The sequence below is a fragment of the Perognathus longimembris genome, chromosome 12, assembly GCF_023159225.1.
Source record: "Perognathus longimembris pacificus isolate PPM17 chromosome 12, ASM2315922v1, whole genome shotgun sequence".
Lineage (NCBI taxonomy): Eukaryota > Metazoa > Chordata > Mammalia > Rodentia > Heteromyidae > Perognathus > Perognathus longimembris.
In genome coordinates this window covers 54077894-54091294 of record NC_063172.1, presented here as the reverse complement: position 1 = coordinate 54091294, position 13401 = coordinate 54077894, and the positions used below count along the sequence as shown (strand labels likewise).

The 13401-nt window shown below is 38.4% G+C and overlaps 1 protein-coding gene and 1 non-coding gene across 3 annotated transcripts in view; one reads left to right on the top strand and one right to left on the bottom strand.

Moving 5' to 3' along the window:
* The window catches only part of Pcmtd1 (protein-L-isoaspartate (D-aspartate) O-methyltransferase domain containing 1), an 86088-nt gene that overhangs the window by 24946 nt on the left and 47741 nt on the right, over nucleotides 1-13401 (top strand). The window contains exon 1 of one of the 2 annotated variants that reach the window (XM_048359135.1): nucleotides 4826-5082. The exons of the other annotated variant lie outside the window; for it this stretch is intronic. The gene's annotated coding sequence lies outside the window, so the exon portion shown is untranslated. Of the gene's footprint in view, nucleotides 1-4825; nucleotides 5083-13401 lie in introns of those variants that run through there. 2 annotated transcript variants of the gene reach the window in all.
* Nucleotides 2943-3115, bottom strand: LOC125361087. The gene has a single exon (XR_007212878.1). It is a non-coding gene; the product is annotated as a small nucleolar RNA SNORA81 (small nucleolar RNA).

The following is a 13401-nucleotide window of genomic DNA, read 5'->3' as shown; positions in this document are numbered from 1 at the left end:
GGGGGGCCAGTTCTGGGTCTTGAACTCAGGGCCTGAGCACTGTCCCTGGCTTCTTTTTGCTCAAGGCTAGCACTCCACCACTTGAGCCACAGCATCACTTTTGACCTTTTTGTATATATGTGGTGCTGAGGAATTGAACCCATGGCTTCATGTATACAAGGCAAACACTCTTGCCACTACGCCATATTCCCAGCCCTGACAAACATTTTTGTTGTTCAGTTTTGGATAGTGTTTTCTAAATAAGTTTATTGATCAAATAAATCATGCAAGACAATCATTTAAGTATTTTCTTTTCTTTCTTTTCTTTTTTTTTGCCAGTCCTGGGGCTTGAACTCAGGGTCTGGGCACTGTCCCTGAGCTTCTTTTGCTCAAGGCTACCACTCTGCCACTTGAGCCACAGCACCACTTCTGCCTTTTTTTGTTTGTTTATGCAGGGCTGAGGAATCGAATGCAGGGCTTCATGCATGCTAGGCAAGCACTCTACCACCAAGTCCCCTTCCCAGCCCCCCCCCCCCCCACTTTTTTTTTGGTACCTGTACTGGGGCTTGAATTCTCGGGTTCTGGGTATTGTCCCTTAGGGCTCCCTCCCCACCCAGACTAGTGCTCTACCATTTGAGTTACAGATTTACTTATGGCTTTTTGGTACAGAAGCCAGCTTTTCCTAAAGCTCAGGCTAGCTTCAAGTCAAGATCCTCAGATCTTAGCCTCCTGAGTACCTTGGATTACAGGGGTGAGCCACTAATGCCCATCAAATCAGTTTCTGCCCTTACTGCTCCTTCAGGTATTTCTAGTTAGGAGACTGAAAATCTTTCTGCCATTTTCCTCAGGAAGTGATGAGGATTCATTCTAATATTAGTTCCAAATTTAATTTGAAATAAATGAAAAAAGTGTGTCTTCTATACACAGGATAAAGAAACACTATTTAGCATTCAGTTAAAACATGGATTTTTAAAAACTGGATCTGTGGATACGTTTATTTTGCCTAAAATTCATTGACCTTTACTTTTCCACTTATGACCTGTCATAATTTTCATATGAGAGTGTATATATAACAGTAATACATAAATAAAATTATACATTTTAATTTAAAAAGATATATGAAACTAACCATCTACAGAGGTATTCTCTGTGTGTGTGTGTGTGTTGCGCGCGCGCGTGTGCGCACGTGCACCGGTCCTGAAACTTGAACTCAGGGCCTGGGTGCTGTCCCTGAGCTTTTTGGGCTCTACCACTTGCCACTTCTGGCTTTTTTTTTTTTTTTGCCAGTCCTGGGCCTTGGACTCAGGGCCTGAGCACTGTCCCTGGCTTCTTCCCGCTCAAGGCTAGCACTCTGCCGCTTGAGCCACAGCGCCGCTTTTGGCCGTTTTCTGTATATGTGGTGCTGGGGAATCGAACCTAGGGCCTCGTGTATCCGAGGCAGGCACTCTTGCCACTAGGCTATATCCCCAGCCCCACTTCTGGCTTTTTGATGTTTAATTAGACATAGGAATCTCATGGACTTTCCCTCTTGGGTTGGCTTTGCACTGTGTGATCCTCAGATCTCAACTACCCAAGTAGCTAGGATTAATAGATGTGAGCCACGGGTGCCTGGCTCATCTACAGAGCTTTGAAGTATGCTTTAGGGTTATGTTTAGGGATGTACAGGTATAGAACTTCCTGCTTGAGGGAGTAAGATTTGAACAATACAGTTTGAAGGAATATTATTTGGGTAAAAGAAAAAGGATGAGAGACTTCTTTTTGCCAGTCCTGGGGCTTTATTTTGCTCAAGGCTAACACTCTACCATCTGAGCCACAGCACCTTTTTGGTTTATGTGGTGCTGAGGGCTTCATGCGTGTAAGGCAAGCACTCTACCACTAAGCCATATTCCCACCCCAGGATGAGATACTTTTGGGAGTTATGCAAAGTCCTGAAACTTTCAAAACAAAACTCCATCTTGAACTACTTTATTTTTTTCTGCATCATTTGTATTACTTTATTACTTCATGTCTTATATTCCAAACTATGCTAGAACTGCTGCCTATTTTCCCTTGTTTGTATTGATGTTGTTTTCAGGCCATGAGAAAAGGAAAATTGAAAGGATGAGGGGAAAGATGGAGGCTCCATCTGTGAATAAAGATGTCTTAAAACCTGCCAAATACCACAATGTGTAATGTGAGTGCTTTTCATTTTTATTCTTACTTTAACTTTTATTTCTTTAAATAATTTGTAGTACTGGAGAGTAGAGAAAGGAGGCAGACACTAAATTATTTTGAGGCAGTAGTTTATCAATTGCCTGATGAGAAAAGGGTTATGGAGTTCATAGCAGTGGGGTAGAAAAAGTATACTTTCTCTTTGTTGTGGCTATTTAGTGCATTCATATTTGAAATGACTTCCACACAGTAGAAAGCTAGAGCTTACTCTCACAGGAGCCACCAGTTATGAAGTGTTTAACAAGACCTTGTAACTGACAGTTTGTTACTGTTTTTATGATGTGTGGAATGGAACTCAGAACCTTGCTCATACTGGGCAAAGTCTGTATCACTGAGCTGCAGTCCTTACCCTGGCTATAATAAATACATTGAACTTGTTTTACTCTTTGATCAGTTTGGGACAAAAAAGTACATGGAGCTAGAGAATGTAAGACAGTTAAATTATCTTAAGTTATATAACATGCTGTTAGAGGGGAAAAATTAGCAAGGGGAGAAGTTAGCTTGTGAGATAAAGCTTTGTCAGAGATACTTAGTGTTTGGTTAACTTTCTTCCAAAGACTCCCTATGAGGCCAAATGAGTGCGTGTCCCTGCGTGTCCCCGTGTGTGTGTGTGTGTGTGTGTGTGTGTGTGTGTCTGTGTGTGTGTGTCTGTGTCTGTGTCTGTGTACACCTGGCTTCTGTGTGGATTACTACTTGGTTTTTCTTTTTTTTTTTTAACTTTCACTGGAAATTTATTTCTTACCTATATATAAGCATATTGCACCAAATCTTAAGACAAAGGACACTGGATATTAAGAAACAGGTCCACCTCAGTCTTTAGGATCTAGTACAGATACTTCTCTTCTTGTGTGTACTCTGCTAGCATTATTACAGAAACCAAGATAGGATCCTAGGGTTTTTCTTCTTCCCTCTAATATCAGGAGTTGAGGCTCTACCCTGTAGTTACTTCCTCTGGTAGGTAATAGTAACTTCCCTAGATGTAAAGCTGACACTCTTGTGTCTCTGTTTTGCCTTTTGTGATTAACATGAAAAGTAACAATGTGCCCTTTTAGTTACAGAGGCGAAGTTGGCATTTATTGGACATTTGCATGTTAGCGTTATATGAAGGATAATATTCTTCACAAATTTATGAGTTTGTTATTTCACTTTTCAAATAAAAAATGGAAAACTCACAGGTTAAATATTTTGAGGCTGCATGTCAAGTAGATAACATCATTTGCTCTTCCCTCTTACCTGCTTCATTCTTCCTTTCCATTTGGAAAGGAAAAATAGGTGTTGAAAGGAAAAAGATCAGAATGATCTTCTTACCTGTTGAAAGCTAAGGCAAAGTTCATATTTGAATTTTGGGTCATGAACCTCTGAGCAATTTGCTCTGCTTTAGGAGGATGTCATAGGTTTGACAGACTGGTATTGTGGTTTAGTTATATAAGAGCTGCAAACTTTTGTTCATGAGGGACCTCTGAACTTTGATGTCATCATCAGTAAAAACAAAAATGAGGTGTATTCTTTCTAGGGGTATGGGGAGGATTCAGATATCAGTGTTAGGAAATGTAGTAGGTACATGGTAAATACATTTACATGTTATCACTACAAAAAAGTGTATTTATTATAAAATATAAAGCTAAATAGGTGCTTTTGGCAAGTGAATAGAGATGTAGCCTATTTCATAATACTTTATATTTTGTTGTGTATATAAGCTCTGTGATTGAGAAAAGTACTTTCTTCTGGCAGTCAACCTCCATACTCAAAATAAGCCTTGCTCTTCTATCAAGCTTTCCTAACACAGGAATATATACCTTGTGTATTTCCTAAATAGTATATTATCCTTTATGTCCCAGTGTGATCATTGTCACCTTTGTCCCATTGCAAGGTGAGCTTTGTCCTCCTTTTTACAGAGAAAGGAACAGCAAGGAGCAGTTGGCTGCTTCTCCTGGGTGCTAGGAGAGAAGGAAAGTGAGTCAGCATTCTACTTTCCTCCCATTTTTCCACATCTGTCTGCCACCTGTCTGCTCCCCACTGTGTGTGACCTGCCAGCCCTTGACCTTCTGTAGGTCATTGCTCAGCAGCTTCAAAGATCCTGTGATATTGAAGGGATCCTACATTTAACCCATAAATGAAAGAGTTTGAAGAATAGGAACTTGGAACATTTGACGAATCATTTCAAGTGTGCATATATGAATGTACTCTGTTTTTTACCCCTCCCTCCACTATAGTGAAAATGCCAAGGAGTGAGATTGTGCTGTATGAATTAATATGACATATCAAACAAAAATAAGTACTTAAACTGTTCGCTCCATTATTCTGCCACCTTTTCTTTCCAAAGACAAAGAAAACCTTTATTTTTTCTCTCTTATTCCAATTTTGCTTTTGTTGTTTATGAAGAACTTGAATAGAATTTTTTCTTTTTTTTTTTTTTGGTCAGTCCTGGGCCTTGAACTCAGGGCCTGAGCACTGTCCCTGGCTTCTTTCTGCTCAAGGCTAGCACTCTGCCACTTGAGCCACAGCACCACTTCTGGCCGTTTTCTGTATATGTGGTGCTAGGGAATTGAACCCAGGGCCTCATGTATACGAGGCAAGCACTCTTGCCACTAGGCCATATCCCTAGCCCCATTGAATAGATTTTTTTTTCCCTCAGTGGAAGAGAAAGTGGCAGAAGTGGGCCAGTAAGAGTTGTTACCAAAGTAACTGAAATTTTGAGTCCGGGGCAGTTATTTGTAGGTAACTAAACGTTTGCTGACCTGAAACTCATACTTGACTCAAGTTAAAACAGGAAAACTAGAGCTCTGAGGCCCCACAGGAAGTGTAGAAGTTAGTTTCTTCATTTCACAACTGAGGAGTGGCAGTCTAGAGTATTGTGAAGATTCGTATAGCAAAATTACCTGTGGAACTAAGGTGCCTTGAGGTGATTTGTAGATTTCTTTTGATTGAGACAAGATTATCTCAAATGAGAGTTTCATGGGGCCAACTTTTTCATACTGATTGCGTATACTCATAAAACATCTATATTTTAAGTTAGAGGGTTATTATTGAATTATCAAAATATCTATAGACTTCAATATAGACTTTGATTTATATGCTCCTCAAGTATGCAGTAATTATAATGAGTTTGTTATCTAGCAGTTGGGGAATTGTTTCATCCTGATGTGTATACACATGGAATAGCATGCCTCTGGATTTTAGAAAAATTTAGTGGGATGGAAAAATACTTAAGATTTACTAAGAGAATACCCCAGGTAATATGCACATTATATTTTTAATAATTGTATATTAAAGGCATGTAAATACTTAGAAAGTTAATAAAAATGGCTCTTTGAATGTTTGCACTATGATTTTTTTGTTTTATTTTTGTCAGTCCTGGGGCTTGAACTGAGGGTCTGACCACTGTCCCTAGCTTCTTTTTGCTCAAGGCTAGCACTCTACCATTTGAGCCACAGTGCTACTTCTGGCTTTTTCTATATATGTGGTGGTGAGGAATCGAACCCAGGGCTTCATGTATATGATGTGAGCACTTTACCACTAGGCCATATTCCAGCTGCAGTATGATTTTTTAAATTAAAATAAAATTTTTTTTGCCAGTTCTGGGGCTTGATGTCCTTGAGCATCTTTCGTTCAAGGCTAGAGCTTTACCACTTAAGCCACAGCTCCCTCCTACTTTTTGTTGATTAATTAGAGTTTTGAGTCTCTCTGAGTTGCCTGTCTGTGCTGGTTTTGAACCACAATCCTCAAGTCTCATCCACCTTAGTGGCTAGGATTACAAGTGTGAGTCTCTGGCACTTGGTAAACTTTTTTTTTTTCCATTTTTTGTTTATATGGTACCAAGGAATAGAACTTAGGGCCTCATGCATGGTAGGCAAGCACTCTGCCACTAAGCCACATTCCCAGCCCTACTGGTGAACATTTTTTATTTTACTTTGTTTTCAAATTTATTTTTACATAGGCACCACACAAACACATTGCCAGGACAGTTTAGGAACAAAATCTAGTATAAATTTGAACTTCTGTGCTATAAAATATTATTTATATAGTAATGTTCTCTTTTCCTTCTTTTTTGTGTGTTGGAACTGGGGCTTGAACTCATGTCTTCACACTCTTCCTTAGTTTTTTCACTCAAGGCTAGTGCTCTTCCACTTGAGCCATACCTCCAGATTCAGCTTTTATGTTGTTAATTGGACATTGACTTTTTGTCCTGGGCCAGCTTTGAACTGTGGTCCTTTGATCTCAGACATCCTGAGTAGCTAGGATTACAGGTGTGAGCCACTAGTGCCTGGCAGTTTTTCATTCTTTTTTTTTTTTCTTTTCTTTTTTACTCTAGACTCTTACTGTTAATTGTGTTTTGTTATTTAGGAAATTATTCTCTGTATATTTTTATATTCCATGTAGTGTGTGTATCTTTATTTGCCAGTATTACAATAATTCATGTACACAGTTCAGAAATAAAGGATACTATGTAAGCTTGGGAGCCAAATTATAAGTCTTTCTTTTTCTATCTCCTGGCTCACATTCTATAGGGAAATTAAATTATTTAGCTGTTTATCAGCTAGTAGCCTCCATATTGCTAGCTAAGATGATACTAGTGTGTCTTCTCTATTCATTATGATCGTGTTTACCTGCTGTCATCATAGATGACTTATCAGCTCCCTTTCCACTTCTCTCATACTCTCACTCTTCCACTGTGGCTAAATGACTATTTTGACTGTGTTAATAGCATGTCTTGTGTGCCCTTCTTCTACCAAGTAACATATAGTAAATATATTCATTGTCTTCAGCTGTTTTAGCTTTTCTTTAATTCTTTCATTCATTTTTTGTTCAAAGCTAATGCTCTACCACTTGAGCCACTGCTCCACTTCTGGCTTTTTGGTGGTTAGAGATGAGTGTCTCAGGGAGTTTCCTGCCTGGGCTAACTTCTAAGTGTAATAATCCTCAGATCTCAGCCTCCTTTGGAGCTGGCATTACAGGCATGAGCTACAACCACAACCAGTTTATTTTATTATTATTATTATTACTATTATTTTGGCCAATCCTAGAGCTTGGACTCAGGGCCTGAGCACTGCCCCTGGCTTCTTTTTACTCAGAGCTAGCACTCTGCCACTTGAGCCATAGCGCCACTTCTGGCTGTTTTCTATATATGTGGTGCTGGGGAAATCGAACCGCTGGCTTCATATATGCGAGTGGTACTCTACCACTAGACCATATTCCCAGCCTACAATTTTATTTTTAGTTGAAAATAATTGTACAAGTTTATGGAATGTAGTGTAATACTTTTATATGCTTACTAAGTGAAAGATAAAGTCAGGTTACTTAAGTCCATTATCTCATGCGTTTTTTTCTTTTATTTGAGGTATACAGTGATTAAAAAACATTTCCATCATCTTTCCAGTAGATAATTAACAAGTGTTCTTGTGATCTAACCCTTTGATCAATATCTCCACATTTTCTAGTAACTCCCCCTTCCCCAGCCTCAGGTAATCATCATTCTGCTCTCTGTTTCTCTTAAAATTCAACATTTTTTGATGTCATGTATATGTGATGTCATATAGTATTTGTTTTCTTGTTTCTAGATTACTTCAGTTGGCATAATGTCCTCCAAGTTCATCCATATTATTGCAACTCATACCTTTGTAAAGGCTGAATAGTCTTGCATAGTATATGTACACCATATCTTCTTGTTTGTCTGGTCATGCACCCTTAGGTTCAGTATATTGTGAACAATACTGCAGTGTTCTGAATCCAATTCCTTTGAATATATGCTCAGGATTTAATTTATTTAATTTATTTTTTGCCACTCCTAGGGCTTGGGACTCAGGGCCTGAGCACTTTCCCTGGCTTCCTTTTGTTCAAGGCTAGCACTCTACCACTTGAGCCACAGTGCCACCTCCGGCTTTTTCTATTTATGTGATGCTGAGGAATCAAACCCAAGGCTTCATGCATGCTAGTCAAGCACTCTACCACTAAGCCACATTCCCAGCCCAGTAATTTTATTTTTTGTTTAGGAAGAGCCTGTATATTTTTTCCCCTCTATATTAGTTGTTATGTTAATTCACATTTCTATCAATAATGCACAGATGCTTCTTTATTCCATATCTTCATTAATACTAGTTATCCTTTGATCCTTTTTTGATAATAATCATTTTAATAGATAAGGTAATACTTATTTTGTTTGGAGACAGTTTTGCCCATAATGGCCTGAAACTTGAATAATCTTCTTGCTTCAGACTCCTGAATGCTGAGATTATAGGTTGTAACACCATGCTGAGATTATAGGTTGTAACACCATGCATGGTTCCAGTTGCCTTACTAGACTTCATTTTATTTATTTTGCTCTGATCATTTTTATTTCCTTCCTTATGCTATTTCTGAACTTAGTTCTGTTTTTTGTTGTTTTTTTTCTTTTTTAGTTTCTTAAGAAATTTTCTTTGAATCCTTGATTGTTCAGGAACATGTTTAGTTTTCCAAATATTTTTGAAATTTCAAGTTTCCCTTAGTGCTGATTTCTGTGTCCCCCATTATGGTTAGAAAACATACTTGTTATTTCACTCTCCTTAAATTTCTTAAGACTTATTTGTGGGTTAATGTAATATATCCTGGAGAATGCTCTGTGGGTCAGTGTGTTTAAGGAGAAGGTGTATTCTAGAATGAACTATTGGATATTTGGAAGGTTCCACATAAGTCTCTTAGGTCCATTTTTGCTCTTAAGTATTGGTCAAGTTAACTATTTCTCTGTTGACTTCCTGTCTGGGTGATCTGTCCACCTGTATTATTATATTGCCTCTCTTATCCTTCAGATGTATTAATATTTGTTTTATAATTTTAGATGCTCTAAGATTGGAATACATGTGTATTTGATCCTTTTATTGTAATTTAATTTCATAATTTAAGACATTCTCTTTTTACAGTTTATTTTTATTTATTTATTTATTTTTTCCAGTCCTGGGCCTTGGACTCAGGGCCTGAGCACTGTCCCTGGCTTCTTTTTGCTCAAGGCCAGCACTCTGCCACTTGAGCTACAGTGCCACTCCTGGTCTTCTGTATATGTGGTGCTGGGGAATTGAACCTAGGCCTTCATGTATACAAGGAAAGCACTCTTTGCCACTAGGCCATATCCCCAGCCCTCTTTTTACAGTTTTGACCTTAAATTTATTTTCTGAAAATAGCCATCTCTGCTCATTTCAGTTACTATTTGCTTTGAATATCTTTTCCTTCCTGTTACCTTCAGTCTTTGTATATCCTTAAGCCTAAAGTGAATCTCTATTTCTATCTTGTTTTTAGAGCCCGGTCAGGCTAGAGATACAACTGCTCAGTGGTAGAAAACTTGCCTGGGTTCTATCCCAGGATTGGCATCTGTTATTTTTCAGCCACTGTTATTTTCCAGTTCTGATTGGATGATTTAATCCATTTACATATATTTAAAAACTAGTTGTTACAAGATTTATTTTTTATTTTCATTTTTAGTTTAGTTTTTTTTTTTTTGGCCAGTCCTGGGCCTTGGACTCAGGTCAGGGCCTGAGCACCATCCCTGGCTTCTTCCCACTCAATGCTAGCACTCTGCCACCTGAGCCACAGCGCCCCTTCTGGCCGTTTTCCACATATGTGGTGCTGGGGAATCAAACCGAAAGCTTCATGTGTAGGAGGCAAGCACTCTTGCCACTAGGCCATATTCCCAGCCCTCATTTTTAGTTTTTGACAGTACTAATGTTTGAACACTCAGGTAAGTGTTCTATAACTTAAGCCCTTGCTCAATTAATTAAATAATCTACTTAGTTTAAATTAATTATTGGTAGGCAAGAAGTTCATTGTGTTATTTGTATTTTTACTGGTTGCTTTGCATTTCTAACCTGATCTTTTTTCCTTTCTTGATGATTTTTTTAGTTTTGTTTTGCTTTTATGTACCTGCTAAGACTTCTTCTTTGTGGATACCCCGAGGCTTAATTAGACATCTTATATACTACGTTGGGCTTGATGGCTCATGCCTGCAATCCCAACTATATAGGAAGCAGAAATCAGGATGAATATAGTTTAGGACCTGTCCAGAAAAACAACACAAAACAATAAACCCAAGAGATTCTATGAAACAAAGTAACTCCTTGGGTCAGGGCATAAAGGTCTGTCTAAGCAAGTACAGTACCTGAGTTCATACTAAAAACAACAATAGCAACAGAGTTCAGTTACATGTGCTAATTTAAATAAATAGCACCTTAACTTCAATTGTATAACAAAGACTACAGTTCACTCCCCAAATTTCATTTTGTTATTGACATTATATATCTGTTAATGTGTTAGCTTTGTTCCTATTTGTAGGTTTAAAAATACTTTTTAATCTGTAGTTCTTTTTTAAAGTACATTGTTCACTTGGCTCTTATACTAAATTTAAGAATGATTTGCACACCATTTTTATAATAGTAAGACTATTCTGAATTTGATTATGTATTTATCTTTACCAGTGATTCTAATACTTTTATGTTTTTATATTGTTACTTAGGGTTCTCATTTCAAATTGAACTACCTTTACAATTCCTTGTAAATTCAGTCTTGTGTTATGAACTTTCTCAGATTTTTATCCTTTTAAGTCTGTTTTATCCTTTATATTGTCATATATTAAATATATATAACAATAGGTTTTATGTTGGTATTTTAATACGTTTGTAATGTAGTTTGGTCATACTTACTTCCTCAATGAATGGCTTACCCCCTCTTTTTGTCCCTTTCCATTATCTTAGATAACCTCCCTTTTACTTGCACATCTTTTTTCTTTCAAAATTTCCAGTAGCTCCTGTTCATGTTTGTAGGACAGCTTTGTGGAACATAGTATATTTAGTTTTTAGCTTCTGTTAAGTCCACTAATAACCTTAACTTTCTTTTTGTTTTAAATATGTGGTTCTTCCTCTCTGCTTTCAAGATTCTGTCTTGGCCTTATGATTTGACTTCAATATGTCTCAAGTATCCAGTTTGTAACTGATCTTGCTTAAACTCCATTGAGAGTCCTGAGTCTGTATGGTCATGCCATCTCAAAGATTTTGAGAATTTTCAAACATTATTTCTTTAAGCTTTCTGTACCCTTGGTTTTATTTTCACTTCTGGGTACTTCCATAATTTGTTAAAAAATATTTTACTGTATTTTTGTCCTTTAAATTTCAAATTTCTTTTCTTAATTTTTTTTTTCCTGGCACAGGGACTTGAATTTAGTCAGCCTCATGCTCTTCTTGCTCAGCATTTTCACTCATGGCTGGTATAGTACCACTTGAGCCTCAGTCCAAGTACTATTTGAGCTCCTTTTGGAGACAGAGGCTCATGGTCTTTTCAGCTTGGGCTGCCTGGGCTGGCTTTGAACCACAACCTTCAGATCTCAGACCCCTAAGTAGCTATAATTACAGGTATGATGAGCCTCTGGTGCTTGTCTTCTAGTTAGCTAATTTTAAGTGACCTGTTTTGAGATTGCTAGTTCTTTTTTAAGATCATATCTTGTGTTGAAATTCTGTATTGAGCTTTTTCGTTCAGTCTTGGCTGTTGGGATTATAGTTGAGTGGGGTTGAATCCTGGTCATGTTAATGATAAGTCTTCAGGGAAGGCCACTGTTAGTTCCTGTATCCTGGGTTTTAGTCCATGTATGAACTGGACCATGTTCAGGATCTTGGTGTAGGTGAGGCTGGCAATAGGAAGGGGATCTGCTTCAGTGGTGGGGGGCAAGGGGCCTGTTACTAGGGACACTTAAGAGTAACTTCTTTTGGGTAGGTTCTCATTGGATTATTGGATAGATCCATGGGCTTGCCACAGTGTATATGAATGAGGTGTGCTGGAACTGAGACAGTTGTTGGGGTCTATAGCCAAGACTAAGGCGTTACCTTACTCTAGGACCTGGATAGGTGTGCCTCCCCATTGGGTTTCTTTGTGTGTTGGCCTGCTCTTAGATTCCAGTTGAAGGCCTGGAGCCCATTTATAGGGTTCTTTCAACATCCATACTGTAACAAACAGGTCAGAGCATCAGCCGGCAGACACTATTGAATATGCCTTCTTCTCAGTTCTGGAGCAGACAGAACTATTTTCAGTTTAGAATCAAGAGTGGCCAGAACAGGCCCTTGGCTTATTTGAAGATACATTGAAAGATAGGATGACAAGCCTGCCACAGAAAAATAGATTTGTGCATTTTCTGGCAGGATTCTGCTGGTTAGCCACAGCTTGGGGGAAAGGGTTTGAAAATGACTTGCAAGGTCTAATTCAGAGTTTACTATGATCCTGATATTAGTTGGTCCAACCCAGTGGCATCAGTGGACTAGATTCACAGCCGTTTCCTATGTGGGCAGGATTGCTCACAGACTATGAGGGGCTGGAACTGGCATTCTGGACACTTTTAGTAGCTGCTGTGGATAAGCAAGCATGTTTGGATGCATTTTAGCAGGTCTTTTGAAGGCAAGATAATTCCCCAGGATGTGGTACCAGGCTAGAACTAAGGCAGGAATCCTGAATCTTCTTTCTCACAGAGGTTGATGGGCTTGTCTTTGTGCCACAGATAGTACAAGCCTCTGGGTTCTTACAGGAGCAGTACTAGACTGGGACAGTAGAGAAAAGAGAGCAGGGGCTGTTACGTGACTGTTACAGGGACTGTCAGGACTGATGTGCATGATTTTTCTTGGACCCCTTGGTAGATGGTTTTGGTAGCAAATTTTAAGGTTCAGTTGGGCTGTAGTGATATTGAGGAGCAGACTCATTTCTGTATCTGAACTTAGGAACAGGATCAGTGGGTCAAAATAGTATTTCTCTCATTATTTAAATGCCTTCACTGGGTTTCATTGTCTGCAGGAAGTGTGGATGTGTATGGTCTGTATGTTGCCTGTTTTATTTTTTATCTTAGGCACATTACTTTCTATCTGGTATGTTATCTTTACTGTACTGTTTGTACTGCCTTGTGTGGGTATGTTTCTTCTTGACTCCTGGTATTGAACATGCTGTTTCTGAATCTTCATGCCTTCTGTGCTTACCAAGCATTCTTCTAGAAAAATTTCCAATCCCTTTATCCTCATCTCTACCATATTTACATTATGTGTCCTGTAACACCTTCGTATAACTTTTCTCTTAGCTAGTCATTTGAACTTGTATTTGGTTATTCTAATTCTAATTCTTCTCCAGATGCAATTTGGGTGTCCTTGGTCCCCTAAGATCTTTTGAGGGCTTTGAAAGCTCTGGTTTTTTGCTTTAATATTTGAAAACACTTCATAATTT